Source organism: Triticum dicoccoides, chromosome 6B (genome assembly GCF_002162155.2).
Source record: "Triticum dicoccoides isolate Atlit2015 ecotype Zavitan chromosome 6B, WEW_v2.0, whole genome shotgun sequence".
Lineage (NCBI taxonomy): Eukaryota > Viridiplantae > Streptophyta > Magnoliopsida > Poales > Poaceae > Triticum > Triticum dicoccoides.
Genome location: NC_041391.1, coordinates 630603838 through 630615867, shown reverse-complemented (window position 1 = coordinate 630615867; position 12030 = coordinate 630603838).

Here is a 12030-nt window from a genome sequence, read left to right as displayed (position 1 = left end):
AATGGTCTTGTACTACATATTTTGTACTTTTGCTTGGAATGTCTGTATCAAGTTGGTGCCTCATCAGCTAACAGTTATCCTGGGGCTGATGAGTACAAGGGCCATTTTCTGGGAAATAATACCCGGAGAATCGGTCCCCACATTAACTTATGGCACAAGGACCTCAACACGCCTTGGCTGGAGTTGAACCTCACTCCTGGTCAAAGCCATGTCCTCACTGCCTTCATTGAGGAAGAAAAATGGAAATTTGAACAAGGCAGAAGTCTGAAGAAAGCGCAGTACAAGAAACAGCGCTACCTCAAGGACAATGTCCTCACTCTCACCCCTGATCAACTTCTTGCCTTGCAAGCTGAAATCAAGCAACTGAGCGATGAATTTGATTGCTATTATGCTGACTGGAAGGGCGCCAAGGTGCATTTTGTCAATCTGACGAAGAAATTTACTTCAAGTGCTGCTTCACCTGTGCACATTGAAGTTACTCAGGCTGAGGCATCTGCTCAGCCTACTAAAGAAAATGCCAGCACCACTGATAACGATCAGGCTGCTGAAGACAATGAGAGTGCCAGGACTGATGACTCCATTCCAGCCGCTGAAGATATTGCCAGGGAAACTGAATCAGTTGCGCCTGAGGAAAATGAACCTATGACCTCTGCACCGACTGCGCCTACACCAACTCCAATCCTTCCATCTGCATCAGATGCGAAGAAGACCAAGGCTGCAGAATGTGCAGCTATGAAGAAAAGGAAGGCATCAGCTTCATCAAATTCTTCAGCTCCGAAGAAGATGAAGAGTCTGATCAGTTCAATTGACAATCCAATTGATGCCGTTCCAGTTTCATCTATGCCATCAAAGGACCTTGTTCCTTTTGATGAAGACTATGTGATTCCTGATGAATCCGATGAAGAAACTCCCTCTGCTGCTTCTTCAGAGCAGATGGACGAAGAAATTGAAGTGGACAAGATCCCTTCAACCCCAATCATTTCCTCACCTTTGCCTCAGTTTACTACCGAAGAGGCAGGTGTTGAAGGAATTGAAGAGGAGGATGTGGACATTGGCTGTACCACTCCGGTCCTCAATGATGAATTTTGGGACAGTTATCATCCAAACTCCCCAATGTTCACTCCTCTCCAAGCTATTCCTCAGTCCCCTGCTACCACTAAAGTACAAATGGGATCTGAAGAACCTCATGCAACCCCAAGTGTTCATGAAGAAATTCCAGCCACTAGTGCTGACGAAATTGTCAATGAAGAATTGGCAACCCAGGCCGAAACTGCTGAAGATCCTGAAATTTCTCAGCCTGAGGAAGCTGAGATTGCGATTCCTGAAGTAGTGCTTCAATTGACTGACACTCCTCAGCCCAAACCCATGGATCCTTTCTCGAAGAAGCAAAAATTCAAGGCTGATAATTTCATCGGCGAGCACGTGTTCTTCACTAACTTCAACCCCTACGATAATGCTCGTCTTAGAAGGAAGCGTTTCTGGACTGCCAGCCAGGCAAACTTCTATTCCTCAATGTTGTACAACAAGGACAAAGTCTTCGATCATGAGCATATTCCTCATGTGTACATGGAATCCATGCCATGCTTCTCTCAAGTCCTCAGCATGATTCATCATGCCGGTTTGCTCAATTTCTGCTCAGACGTAGTTGATTGGAATGAAGAGCTTATTCTTTAGTTCTATGCAACTTTGCATATCACAGGCGATGCTGCTGACGTCAACTCATGGGTGTTGGACTGGATGACAGAAAACACTCATTACAAGGCACCAGCCATTGAATTAATTCGGGCCTTACCAATCAGTCCTCCACCTGACGGTGCTCGTTGTCTGTATTATGAACCTGGACTTACTGATCATTATATGCAAGTGCTCATTAAGCCGCTGAAGCCAGGACAAGCTCCAAGGACCAAATTCCTCGTGAAGGAATTGCTCTATGTGCCGAGGATAATCTATTGCATTTTGACAAAGACCATGAGTCCCATCAAAGGCCATGACTCTTCCGATGAAGAAATTATCGGAATGATGAAGAATATGCTTTTCAATATCATGCATGGCATCCCCATAAATTATCACAATTTCTTCATGAGGACTCTGGGGAATATTGCACTTTCACCATTTGAGCTGAAGCCTTACGCGCCGTGGATCATGAGATTCCTCAGAACAAGGTCTTCACTCAACTACAAGGCAGACTTTCAGAATCACCTCAGCTACTTGCCTCCGATTGAAGTCCTCAAGAGGACAATTTCCTCATCCGATGACAAGGGCAAGTCACCAGTTGTGATCAATGAAGGCATTCGTCCATTGGATGGTCAGTTCCACAAAGCTGCATCTTACTCCACCAATGATGACTCTGCCACACATGATTCTGCTGCTGATGCTCCAAAGTCAAGTCCTCAAGCTACTGCTCCTCGTGTGATGACTGACCATGAACTGCTTATAAGTCTTCACCAGAAGGTCGATCGAAATCACAAGTGGGTTAAGCGTCAGTTTGGTTATCTTCTTCACAACATGACTGCCACACATAATGCAGTGAAGAAAAACCACTACTACCTCCATGAAGTGTTTGATCGCACCTAGGCTATTATGTCACATTTATATGGTGAAGAAGATCTGAAGCAAATGGGCTTCAAGGAAGACTTTGGCTGGTCTGCTCCTCCTTCGAAGAGATACAAGAAGGTCAAGGTTCCTCCCTTGGTGGCCAGCTCATATTCTTCATCGCGCGACATAGATGAGCATGAAGACTTGGACGACACTGTAGCAGGCCCTACAACGACTCAAGACCCTGACAACGCTGGTGCTCCTCCATCTACTTGATATTCTTCAGGGGCGTTAGTCCTAAATTTCAACCCTTTTGGTCATTCGATGACAAAGGGGGAGAAATTTGAGTTAGTCTTCAAGCGGGTCTATCCTATATGGGCGTTTTTTTGCTAAGTTACAACTCTCGTTCTTCTGATGACTTTGCTGGATCGGGTTGTAATCTTAAACTTTATGGTGACCTGATAATTTTGATGTGTTCTCTTTTGCATGCTTTTCCTCATAATGTTAATGAACGCATGCTGAATTACATCATTCACCATATTTCATCATGCATTTCAAATTCTTCATATTATATATCAAATGCGTGTATGAATTACAAGATATAGGGGGAGATCTCCATGATTATACTCTTCAAGTGTGCATTGCTTCAAAAGCAAATTCCTCACAATGCACATCTTCAGGGGGAGTTCTTCTATATCTTGCAATCAAATTCCTCAATATCAGTATTTACACTTCATATGTTTTTCCCCGTTGAAAACTTAACCTATATTGTCATCAATCACCAAAAAGGGGGAGATTGTAAGTGCATCTAGTGCCCCTTAGTGATTTTGGTGTATTGAAGACTTATAGGTTAAGTGACTGATGCGTTTGTGAGTGTACACAGGTCTATAAGTCTATGAGGAGTTCGATATTTACAGAGAAAGTCGACCCCTAAAAATGAAGTTCTTCGTCTGAAGACTTTGGATATCTGAAGACCTTCTGAAGACTTTGAAAGTGAAGAAATTGGTGTGACCTTGAAGACTTGGTATTCATCCGAGGAATATGAAGCACGAAGACTTTTGTTTTCATAAGTTTCATTTTCTCTTTCTTGAGTCATAGGAAACACCGTACTGTTAAAGGGGGTCGGGGAAATACTAAGGAAAGATTTCCATGTGATGCTCAACTCAAAATCCTACACCTACCAATCCCTTCGAGTGAAGCCATTGGAAATCTCATACAGTTCAGTCATATTCTTCAGTGACAGAGACGAAGTTCTTCTGGTCTCTAAGGAATTTGTTCTTCGCCGGTGTGAATTGCCTACACAATGAGGAACATGATAGCCCTAAGGATTTTGATAGTCAAAATTCCGACCATTGCTGTGCTATGCGCCAGCTGTCCCAAAATATCCACCCACCTAACGGTCATATATCAGACAAGGGCATTTATGTATTATCATGTCGGGCTGCTCCCTAGGCTATAAATAGCCGCTCCCCTCAACCACTAGCTGGTTGGCTGCTCCAAGAGAAACTGACACTTGTCATTTGAGAGCAACCAATCCTCCCAGGACTTTGAGCGAAAATCATCAAGTGAGGAAATCCCAAACCCAAACCTACAAAACCCCAAATGATTGAGCATCACTGAAGAGATTGATCCTGCGTGGATCCGATGCTTGTTTCCTTTGAAGACTGTGCTTCTTCCAGACGGTTAGGCGTCAGGTTCTAGAGCATCCAAGAGGAATTGTGGATCGCCGAGTGACCAAGTTTGTGAAGGTTCGGAAGTCACCTGAAGACTTACCACGAGTGATTGGGCGAGGTCTGTGTGACCTTAGCTCAAGGAGAATACGGTGAGGACTGTGTGTCCGGGACTGGGTGTCCTCGAGTTTAAAGACTCGGCCGCTCCAACCAGATGTACAACTGAGACAGCAGTTGGAACTGGTCTACCAAATCATTGTCTTCACCGAGCTAACTGGTTCTATTTCCTCAACTCTTTCATTTCCTCATGTACGTTGTTGTGTGCCTGTTCATATCTGTTTGAAGACATTGACTGAAGACTTTCTCAATTTCCTCAGTTCTATTTCTTCAGTCTAATTGTCTTCTTCCTTGTGTTATCCTGTGTCTATGCTTTCTGTACTATGTGCTTGTCTTCATTTCATCATGATGACTATGCTTGTCTTCTGTTATGTTCCTTTCTGAGTACTTATTCCGGTGCAAGTAGTTCTTCATTTAGGAATTTCCTCACCAGCAAATTCCTCAGTGAAGAATTCATAAAAATCGCCTATTCACCCCCCCCCCCTCTAGTCAATATAACGCACTTTCACTATGATCTGCACACAACTGATCACAACTTATTGTACTTTGTTCTAGGTAACCTTCCTTTGCATCAGATTCATTTGGATCACTGCTGCATTCAGAAGCATACTCATTTGCTTCATCTTCATGTTCGTCTTCATCTTCGACTTGATCATCTTCTACTACTTGAGATATTGAATATTGGTCCCACATGATATTTTGTTGCAAATGGTTGCTTGTTATTTTTTCTGCCATGAGATGCTAATCCTGCAAGTTAATTTATTTTAGGTACTGCTAATGTACTAATGAGCTTCATTCAAAACTCTGAATATAGGTTTTAGTAATAACACATACCTCCGCATGTATGCCTGCTTGTAAGAGTGAAGTGAAACTTGTTATAGGGATTGTCATGTTGTCACTTTGAAGATGACGCATCACAGTCATTTGTTGCATGAGTTCTGTGTAAGACTATGTGGCTCCTTGTGGTGCTACCAGCTCATTAATCATTTGGAAATTTTGCTTCCCAAACTAAACTTCGATTAATTCCTGCAAAATATATCAGAGATCAAGTTCTTCAGGTACATGCAAAACTGTGCATGCATTTTTTAGTTTTTATGCAATATGATATAGTGTTATATTACACCTCTTTACTAAATTCTTTTTGTTTTGTTGTGTGGTGTTGACCTTCTTGTCCCACATAGTTTTGAGGAAGCACTGTCTCCTATAATGCAAGTTTCATCAAGAGGTTAGATTGTTTAGTTCCTTTCTTATCATCATAAATTTCAGAAGAATATAAACTAACCTCATATGTTGCATGATTGAATTTCCCCGAGTGCACATGTTCATTCCGTTGATCTGAATTTTTCAGCACCGGAAAAATTTCAAATCAAATATTTTGTATTTTATATGTTTTGAAAATGTCAGATTGGAAATAAATAAGTGTAATAATAATACATTAGAAATGTGTGCTTACTTTGTTGTCTTCTCGTCTATCTGTATTCTCATACTGTTCTTACTTTTGAACATTTGTTTTAATTTTACTTGCCTGAAAATGCAAAATCAGTTTTAATCATGAACTTGTTCCTTAGTTATGGAAAATAACTACTAGTTTGCTTGCTTGAAGATGCGAGTCTAAAATTTTTGCATCATGATTAAAGTTTCTGGTTAACTGAATATGCAACTGGGTTATGTGAATGTGCTATTGAAGGTTTTGTGCTTTAACTCTGTTGTATTATATGCTGCAACTTCTACTATTATATGTTGCTCTTGAACGACGAGCGCAAGTACGATTATCTATCTGCACAAATTTTAAATTATGCATGTAGGTAGGTGTTCTGCCTTCCTTGTAGTTTACCAACTAGAACTGTCAATATCTCACAATTCTTTGCTCCAATTGAGCTGATTTACTGTCAATATCTCACAATTCTTTGCTCCAATTGAGCTGATTTTTTTCTAGAATATTAGTGAGTGCACACATGATTTATTGGGTCTTTTTCTGCATTTTGAAAATTTTAAATTTAAAAAATATATTGAATGAGTCAACTAACATTGCAAACTTGCCTAGTATTTGGATGCTAAAACCCAATGGCGGGCTAAAACCCAATGGCGGTAATCTTTTGCTGTCTGCGGCTTGATGATGTCTCGAATGGTCACATGACAACTACTTGGATGCTAAAACCTCATGGAGGTAATTTTTTGTTGCTTCAGACTTGATGATGTCAATGATGGCTTTATGACGACCATTTGAATGCTAAAGCCTGATGGCGACAATATCTACCATATCTTGGTGGTACTTATTTTATTTTATGAATATTGTCCCTACTTAGAATCATTTCAAATTTGTATAGCAATCTTATGTTTTTCACATGAAAGTTTGTGGTGTGCTAACGGCTAGATGTAATCAGTAATGGATCTAGAAAGTTTTAGCTAGTTTGGACCACATTATAATGAGATATTCACAATTTACATTGGCCCATATAATTTTTTACTCAAAATTCAAAATTTTCAAAAAATGCAAAACAATTCCTGTAAATCACACATGTATCCAATAATATTCTAGAAAAAAACAACTCATTTGGACCAACAGTTTGTGAGATATTTGCAATGTTAGTTAACTTGTTCAATTTTTTTCGTCAAATTTAACCTTTTCAAAAATATTAAAAAGCAATAAATCATACATGCACTCATTAACATTCTCGGAAAAATTCAGCTCAATTGAAGCAGATATTAACGGTTCTAGTTGGCTGCTGATGAGACAAGTATTTTTTTACGCGGTGCACTTACAAACTGGACCCACTTGTCAGAAATCATGTCAACACACCCAAATGATGGATTAGACTTAGCTACAATAAATTACCCCCAATTAGACCTGGGAATAGTTTGGATTCAAACTATAGTTTCAGTTTGGTTTCCTATTGGGTTGTCATTGGATTGGACAAAATAGACTGAGACACTATGTTAACTAGTAGATTGCCCGTGCGTTGCTACGGGACTTTTTATTTGTTTTAGTGATGGCACATATATACTTAAAACTTGGGTGAATTTATGGCCCAATCCAACGACATTGCCTTGGGACCCTTATCGATGAATTCCTTTTTAACAGTAACATAATCCATATCCATCTTTCTCATAATATGCAAAAGTAAACATGTATAAAAATACACCTTTTGTATTATCATATGCAACATTTCTACAAAGAAAAACTATTATTAGTATGATCTCTTCTAATTCTGTAAAATTGAGTTTTAGTCTAGTCCATCGACTTTGTCAATCAACATTTTCGAAAGCATGACACGAAGCCATTGGTTTTTAGCTCTGATCTACAAAGGTGAACATACAAACATATATTAAAATAATAGATAAATAAAAATAAGCTCATATACAATATATATTCATTGGTTAGCTCCTAGATGCAAGCAGGACTGTGGCATCGCGTTTCTTAATAGTGAGTGACATCCCGATTTTAATATTTTATAGGCTCGCCTATAAAGCACGTGTTGCTAACCTGTTGTTCATCGCAACGCCGCACCTTCTCCAAGCATGTATCGAGCTTATGTATACATTTTTATCTAGTGGATATAAATATTTCAATGGTTCTACATGTCTCATGTCCTTGCAGATATATCCACCTCACTACTACTACCACAGCGGGTCCGTTGCTGCAGAATGAATTGACAAACATTAACATTGACAAAAAATCATTTTATGCTATAACATATGCAAGAAGTGATAATTTCCATGTCTTTACCCTTGATTTGATGGCCTCCAAACTATTCTTTTAAAACAAGATGAATACTCATGCATTGGAACGAAACAATAAACATAAAGCATTGATAACAAAATTGTAATTCATAACATGTCTGATCCATAACATACATATAGCAGCTGCAGCCAACTCTTGTTGATGATACCTAATACATGAACCCATGAGACATTGAGTAAGCCTACTGAATTAGCCCACTTCAAAAGACAAGCTGGTATTAAGAGCATGGTGATTGTAAAACCACCTTGAAGCATTAAAAGTATGTTGTTTCGCCGACGCTGTCGGGTCTTCCAATCTCATCCCCATGCACGACCTGGCGGATTCGACTCCATTTAAAGTCTCGAGAATAAATTAGATAATCAAATAAAATCACATGATGAGCACATTAGAACACTCTGAAGCGTTTGTTGTATCTCTCCCTTCTTCGAAGGGCAGCATTAACAGTTAGTAAAGAAGTACCGAGCCTTGCTCTCTCTCCCATCTCCAATCTGAGCAAAATTCAAAAAGAAATGAAAGCTAGATGCCAACAGATGTGTGACAGCATAAACGTGTTTCCAGGTGATACTGATACAAAGTGTGTATGAATCTAAATGGCGTAAGAGATGTGTGAGTACAGGAGCATTTATCTAACTGGCCATTTAGGTGAAGTTTGTCGCCATTGCTTGTTGCTATTATCTAAGGACGACCTAAATCGTCCGGAGCATCATTCTTTCTGAATTAAATCCCGGAAGATTTTAATAAAGAGCAAACAGGAACAACATGATTTTTGACCATTAAAAACTAAAAAAAAATCAATAATAGCTTGTATATGCTGCAAGCATATGTGTAGAGACCCATCAAAGACAGAAACAAGATCCTTCAGGAAGAAGTAATTGTTGCACTTGAGCACCCAAAGTAAAGCTCTCAATATCTTATAGAACAACTGCTCTCATGTACAGCTACAGTTTCATTACCTAGCTATCTCGACAATAAATGCCCAAATCAATTTCCCAGCTATGTTCCTTTCACCTTTCATCAATGATGAATCGTCTATAGCACATGTAAGAACTACTTTAAGGAATTTGTTCACTTCTATAAATTACAAAATTAACATTTTATGAAAGATGCACCGAGGTACAGATTTATAGGTAAGCACTGAGTAGGTAACTAACATGAATTGGATCTTGTAGGCCCCTACATATATCAGTCTCAAATCTTAACAGCAATCCAACTCTTAGACAAAAATAAAAACAATGTTAAATTAAGTGCCTTAAAAAACCACATGAATGAAATTCTGTATCGACCTGAACAACTGTCAAGGCACACACCAAAAACGCATATTACAGGATAGGAATTTTGTTGCTTCCCTCCAACCCAATTGCAATCAAATTCTGAAAAAAGAATGAATTACCGCAATGATCAATCACCTGAAGGACTAGAAATCTGCACTTGTTGTTCACCACTGGTGGCTTTCTGTTTCCTATCCCTGGTGACCCATACAAAAGAAACACAATTATTTACACTACAAAATTTAATATTTTGTATATTGATAAATCATGAGAACTTAGTCAGAAATCTTTGGTTGAGCTTACAAGAGTGTGAAGGTGGACTGTACAAGAAATAATGAAGTGGCAGTGCGGACGAAACATCAATCCAACCAAATGCTATACCTGGTGGTTATCCTTGATCCTCTCTTCCAATATATAATTCTAACAGACTAAAAGATAATCATGCTAATCAGAAACGAAAGAGGATGAGAAGACCATGGATCAGACAGAAGACATACCAGGAGGTTGCCACAAGATTGAGGTACTCAGAATAGTGTCATTGCGGACAGGGCAAGCACCTTGATAGAGGACGTGTAAGAAACCCGACCCCCTGTCCGGAAGTGGTCACGTTGGTCCTTGGTGGTGGTGGCCGTCCCAAAAGATGAAGGATCTACTCGATGCCCGTGGTTCTCGGCACTGGTTCGCACGGGTAAGCACATGCTACAGCGGCTGCGAGGCATGGGCGATTGGCACGTGAAGGCGAGGAGAGGCCGATGGATTGTGGGGGCGCCAGTGTCAGCTGTGAGGAAGCATGCCGGGGCACGTAAAGAGAAGTTAGTCACACCGGTGAGCAGGCCAGTCGGTTATGTTTGTTGGGGTGTGTATCCCCGTGATCCAGCCAAGGAGCCGATGCGCTTGACAGGGGAAGGCCCCACCGACGCCATGGAAGAGGTCTCCGTGGCCGCCGCCACTGTGATGAGCAGCCGACAGTCTTGCCCTACGGGGCCCGTCGTAGAAGATGTCGACGGCAAAGGGGACCTGGCCGGCATCACCTCCATCATCCTGGATGCCCTGATTGTTGAGCACCTTCATGTTGGGCATCCTCATGGCCCCTTGAACCCGCATCAGCTTCTCCTTGCATCCCCGTCGCTAGACCGTAGCAAACTCGTCGAATGAAAGGAACTTAGCAATCATAGTAACAATGATGGGTACGATTAAATCGGCTCAAAATAACACACATGAAGAGATATGGAAAGATGAAAGACAATTAAGGTATATAGTGGTATACCGGTATGCATTATTTAGTAAAATGAAGTAATATTGTTGCTATATCATCAAGCAAACATCACAAGAGTGTTGCTACATAATGCATCAGTACAGAGTACAGACCTTGCTATCGAAGAAAGTTATCCATAATCTTCATTCACGTTCTTTAGCTTTCCGAGGGCGAAAACAGCAAACAATATTCAAATTAGTAATGCGTGTTGTGATATTGATATGAGAGCAAGACCATGCTAAGCATGTTTATGAGCAAATAATAGAAGTAGTAGTGGACAATCATTCTGTGCTGGATAGCACTATCAAACTTCAAGATATAAATAAAGTAATCAATATCCGTACAAAACAAGCATGCTGATTAGTGTTAGTTAATCATTGCAAAACAAGACTTGGGACCAGATATTAGCAGTATTATCATGGAACTTGGTAAGACCAGCCAGTTCTTCAAGCTTAGCAGATTTATTCCAAAAAATAACCAGTAGACCGGAACCAAACATATTTTCTACTCTCTCCTTCCCATTATCTAAGGTGTATTAGCTTTTGCAGGAAATCTCAATATTTAAGGCGCGTTAGCTCTGCCCCGTGCTATTTTCTCTCCTGTACAGTTAGCCTAGGATTTTCTCTCATACGGTTAGCATTACCAATTTAATCAACTACTTGGGGCATGTAGCGCAGTGGGCAATTTTCACTTGAAAACTAAAAACTGGATCGGTCAACTGGTGGTTAGAGTAGATCTTGTAACGGTACGACTCACGAACCACCACCATGCACTAATTTTCGTGCTAGGGCATGTACAATGGTTGATAAGATAGTCTTATCTTAAGTCTTGCATGTGATCTAGAGATGATAATTTTTTTGGTCTACAATGGGTCATCTCTTAGCTTTATCTTCAATAACTAGCAATTCCTAAAAATATGGTGAGACATATTGTGCTAAGATATCACCTCTTGTCTTCTCTTAAATAAGATAAGACAAGCCTTTTCTTATGAGTTCTCTCTCCTCCACCTCATCATCTATCCTACATGGCACTACTAAGATAGCACCATTGTACATGCCCTTAGACGCCTAATATAATGGGAAGGAGGGAATACTTATTATATTTTGATGCCTCTATATCTCTACTCCTAATGGACGAATTGGTTGAATAGTCCCCCCACTTTCAACCGGTTTATTTTCAACCGGTTTATTTTCAATCGGTTTTTCTTCGTCCCACCTCCCACCAGCCCCTCCCACCGGTTTTTCTCTTTTCTCGTCTGACCGGCAATACCCAATGTATTTATGGTAATCAATCATAATTAATCCACATATAGTAATAAATCAATCCAGGTATGGTAAGGTCATAACTCAGGAAATTTTGAATATGGTAATTATATGGTAATAAATTTAAATTACCCCAAAGGCTATCAATCCAGGTATGGTAAGGCATAACTCGGGAAATATC